Raw genomic sequence first — 5,273 nt, forward strand, 5'->3', positions numbered from 1 at the left:
TCCTAAAAATACTCACCTGTACATTTGTTTACGTGGCCAACCAATTAGACGTAAACAAGAGCCGCCGGAAGTAGGCCACATAAACAACAACCACATCCACCGCACCACTAGCACAAGCAGCAACAACAACAACAAATTAAATCAAATTGGCTATAAAACGTAGAGCATGAGAGAGACTTAGATATGCATCAAACAAATCATTATTAGATTTACAACTAAAAATACTATTACTTTTTTATAATCCTTAAACAACTAAGTTAGAAAAATATATTGCAATTTTTAGAAATTACAATTAAAATTGTAGTCATAAAATTTATTTCTTAACATATTTTCAAATGTTGAAAATTTAATTCGTTCTCATTCGATTTATAAAAATTAATTTAAGAGTTCAGCTTTCATCAATAATTTTTTTTACAATTTTTATACGTTATAATTAATTTATTATGTCAAAAAATTTTCAATTAAAATCAAAAACATGTCGAAAACAAATTCCAAATAACACACAACACTTTATACAACATTTTCCATGTACAAAATATACCCTATAGATACATGTTGTAACGCTATAGGGTATAATTAACACACCGGGCAGTTGGTCACTCTGCCAGATGTGAGTTTTGCAGATAGCCTGCTGCGTTGTGTATGGTTTTTGTCATTGTGCCACTTTGACACAAGTTCAAGCGACAAGGTCCACAAGGCACATAAATTTAAAGCGCTTCGGGCCACGTTAACATTGATTTCTGGCTGTCAACGCGCTGCAAAAGGCCAAATGCCACTAAATTTAATAATAAAGTCAGCAGGCAAATATAGCTGTATATATAAATACTTAAAGACGAGCCACTTATGTGTCTGAAATGTCATAAAATGCGGCGCCATGAGCAACAACAGCAACAACATCAACGAGAAGAATAAGAAGAATTCGACCGCAGCTGCAGTCAACGACTCGACGACGACCTTAGAGAAAAGCCAGCGAGAGAAATATTTTCCATCTAGCATAAAATTAAAGCGAAATATGTTTGTGGAAATTAAATAATTTATATTGCCATTTGTCTGCATACTTTGCATATTTCCCATTAATGACCCAGAAATATAATTGCGGCTAAGCAACTAGAGAATCTGACACACACACACACATAGCACATGCTGAGATGAAAGGCGCGTAAATTGACTTGGATAGATGACTAAATAGAAGACGCCATGCGGTTTTGGGCCACGCTAAAATACAAACTGTGTGTGTACCTAAGATTATTTATATGTGTGCGATTTTTGCAGTGTGTAGATGCGAGCAAGGTCGTCATGTGCGTTAAATGAGAAATGATAGAGAGAAATAGCGTTAATTTATAAAAAGTTAGCAAGTCAACTAAATAAAGATCAGAAAGTAAATCAAAGGATCTGCTTGGTACATGTTGCTCTGTCACCAGCGCGGAGTGTCACGGTGATATGACTTACTCGTATAAGTTTGAGAGCATTTGGCAGTGAGAATTCAACCAGCCCGGCTAGCTCAGTCGGTAGAGCATGAGACTCTTAATCTCAGGGTCGTGGGTTCGAGCCCCACGTTGGGCGCAACGTAATTTTTTTGTTTTCTTTTTTTATAAACAAATATGGTTACAATTAAAAATTTTCCAATCTTTTTTTTAAATAATAGTATGAGTTAAAAAACGGATAAATATACCGAATAAAATGCTGGCATTAAAATGATTAATTTCGCATAGCTGTTTTTGGTTCATTTTCGTTGTTGGTTTCGCTGATAAAAACTAATGACATTTTTAGTTTTCAGCCAAACGTAGTGCAACAAAAAAATTTAAAAAAAAAATAAAAAAAATTAACGATCCTGCCAGGAGTCGAACCTGGAATCTTCTGATCCGTAGTCAGACGCGTTATCCATTGCGCCACAGGACCGATGTTATCACGTGTGATAGAAATAATACCTTATATTTATAAAATTTAAATCTCTTAATGAACTATTCAAAAATTGTGAATTAAGTATTTTTTAACGAACTTTTTTTAAGGAGACTCTAGTTACTTTAAAAAAAAAAAAAGAGACAATGCTATCAGCCACCTGTAACACTTTGTAAAGTTTGAAAAACTTTCTAGGATTCTCTATCAGATTTCCGTTTTCCTGTTTTTCCTCACGTTCACAGTGCAGAGCAGTCACTTTCCAGCCTCAAAGGCCCACACCCATACTGAATTGGGGCTAATGGACCATAGCTATGTTGCATGCAACCGACGCAACTCGGAGAGTTTCGGGTTTATTATTAGCTCGATAGAAGTTTAGTGAGATAAACACATTTGCTTTATGTTGCGCCAACAAAATGAGTTCGTAGTGCAGCCGAAAAATTACAAACAAGTGAGCAAGCGTTTATCTGATTGCTGATCGACTAAATGATACCCTATAAATAGCTTTTTACTCAGAATGAAATGGAAATTAACAATTTATTGAAAGCGAATTAATAGTAGTTTAAAAATAAGAATTAAGTTGAAAAGGCTCAGCGGGCAGTATACCCCATATGCTGTCATTTATATAGGGCATGCAGAAACAGACGAGAAAATTGTTTCGAAAATTGTGCACGAACAATACGAAAATAGCGCCACGAGGCGCGTTGGCTGGCCGAAAAGATTTTCGAAACTTGATTGAAATTAAACATTTCGCTGTGAGCTTGCCCCAAACAGTTGAACGTGCAATGAGCAGGCGTGTGGAGCACAATACGTGCAACAAAATCCGTGAATGAACCAAACGAAACTTGTCAAAATATGTGCAAAAAACCGTGCACATTGATATGTAAACATTTGCAAAACAAAAGTGCAAAAAAAAAATAGGGAATAGGAAACAATTGAAAATGCAGACGTTGCCGGTCGCTAAATGATTTCGTGCACACTAAATAACAAACAGAAGTTTTTGTCGGGCCGAATCTAGTGTAAAAAGCATTTTAGGCTATGGCAAGGTGCACAAGCGGAAGTGAAACCAACACAGCAATAACAAAATAGAGAGAAAAAAAGTAATAGAGAGGAGTGAAAAATGTGAAAATAAAAACGTGCCGTTTGCGCGATTTTCGATTTTCGAGTGAGATAAAAAAAAAAATAAATATAATAACAACAAAAGGAACGAGGCACCCGCTGCGTTTAGCGCATTTAAGGGATTTGCATTATTTAAAACAAAGTCCGGCCAAAACTACGGTAACCATAGCCTAAGCCATGGTCGTGTAGCCGTAGTCACTTAACGTGCACAGTGCATCAAAAGCCGAGTGCATTTACTCGACCTTTATGCAAGAGAAAAAAAATTCGAAAAAATAAACAAAAACAGAGCTCAGCCTAAAAGTTTAAAGGACCTGTCTATAGAGTCTGGTGCTTGGTCCAGACTCAGAGCAGGAGGAGGCACTAAACCAAAGCAAACCGCAACGTGTCTGAACACGTTCGCATCAAGTGGACAGGCAACGTTTTGTTTATTTGCCTTGCTGGCCAATGGCAGCTACAGCAGCAACTACAACTACAGCTGCAGCTGTCCATTGCCTGCGGCCCATGGCGCGTATACGTAATTTTATTGCCAAGGCTTCGTTGCTGGCGCCTGTATTTCGCTATTTCGGCTTAGTCCCCATTTGTTGTTTACTTTTGTGCTGCATTTTAAAGCAATTTAAGTTGCCTTCAACAGAACCTGACCAATTAGACAGACAGACAGCCAGAACACAGTTGGCACACTTGCTCACGTCTACATTTCCGATGCTCCTCTTGTCTCTTCTCTACAATTCTCTTTGTCTCTCTTTCATGCTGCTCGTATGCATGACGCATTTATAGCACTGCGTTTGTTTCCCTTGTCTGTCCGGCAATTAGGCATTCGTCCGACCGATAAGATAACGCCAATTGGCTGGGTTGGACCCACGGTTATGAGGGGTGTGTGTGTGTGTGTGTTACTGCTATCGGGTGTGACTGTGATGTTAACCCATATAAAAATAGAAAAGCGTAATTTAATAATATTCCACCAGATAAAGCCAAATTATTCGCCATGAATGTCGTGTAAGCTCGACAAATATTTAAACTTCACGCCAGACTTGGCTAAGTTAAAAGTTCTTAAATAGGCAAAGAATGTGAGGAATGAATGTCACGCTTTCTATTTGTTCAGCTTTAGTATGAAAACAAAACGATTTTGAATGCTTATGATATTTAAATTCACTAAATTATGTTCATATTAGCATAATACTAAAGAAATTAAATAAAGATCTTTATAATAGAAATGTTTTTAATCTATAAATAGACAGCTAAACTTTTAAGATAGTTTATTAATTTTATAAAAGATTTCACGTAGTTTATTTTGCTCAAAATGTGGCTGTCCAATTAAACGTACTTATAATTGAAGCATTTATTAATATTAAAAACTTATGTAATCATTTTGCATCATCAGTAAAATATTTCGCCAATAAATTAAATTTGTATATCAGCCTCAACACATTTAATTACACCAGGAAGTAGAAATACAGCTCAGCGCCCAAAATATCGCATACCATTCGCTTTCGACAATCTAATAACACTATCAAAGGCAATAGCTATAGTTTATCTTATAAAAATGTTATATACAACAAGACTTAATGTGAATTTATTATCATATCGAAGAGTGTTTGATAAGGCAAATCTTAACGAAGGTCAATGATGTGATATAAGCAACAGAGAGAATGAAACTTTTAGCCAAAAACGTGACACATGCCTCAGGCAAAAAAAAATGCAGCTGACAGAGGCAACAAGTTGTATGAGGCAGATAAGAGGTAGCAGACAGAAGGAGAGAATATGTGGCAATAGGAAGCCATGCAAATATAGTGTCTGTGTACTGTGGCATGTATGTAAATGTGTAAATATGTATAGCAGGTGGAGCAGTGTTGCCAAAAAATTACACTACAAAAATGTGCTAAACGACAACAGGAAAAATCATTTTCATTTAGCGCAAAAATGAGCGAACAAGAGAGAGAATTAATGCGAGAGAGAGAGATAGGGAGAGGGGAGAGAGCGCAACATACAAATTGTTTTGCAATTTATTTTTATAACTAAACAGCAACAGAAACAGGCACAGATACAGAGACAGAGACAGAGGCACAGTCAAAGCTATAGATACAGCGTGTATTTGTATCTTTTTTTTTGTTTATTTATAGATAGAATAGAAACGCTCGTGAGCACTGCGCTGCACTGTATTCTGGCACTGGGCTAGCCTGAGAGTCGATCGGCGACAAGTCGCAATGTGCTGGCTCCACCTACCCCCTGCCCCTCTGCCCTAACCACCACTCCTCTCCCTC

The 5,273-nt window shown here is 37.0% G+C and overlaps 2 non-coding genes across 2 annotated transcripts; one reads left to right on the forward strand and one right to left on the reverse strand.

Annotated features, from left to right (window-relative positions):
• The first annotated feature begins 1,490 nt into the window (after window positions 1-1,490).
• Trnak-cuu lies at window positions 1,491-1,563 on the forward strand. Its single transcript has one exon. It is a non-coding gene; the product is annotated as a tRNA-Lys (tRNA).
• Window positions 1,564-1,826: 263 nt separating this feature from the next.
• Window positions 1,827-1,899, reverse strand: Trnar-acg. Its single transcript has one exon. It is a non-coding gene; the product is annotated as a tRNA-Arg (tRNA).
• Window positions 1,900-5,273: the final 3,374 nt, after the last annotated feature.

This window comes from Drosophila innubila (assembly GCF_004354385.1).
Source record: "Drosophila innubila isolate TH190305 chromosome 2R unlocalized genomic scaffold, UK_Dinn_1.0 1_C_2R, whole genome shotgun sequence".
Lineage (NCBI taxonomy): Eukaryota > Metazoa > Arthropoda > Insecta > Diptera > Drosophilidae > Drosophila > Drosophila innubila.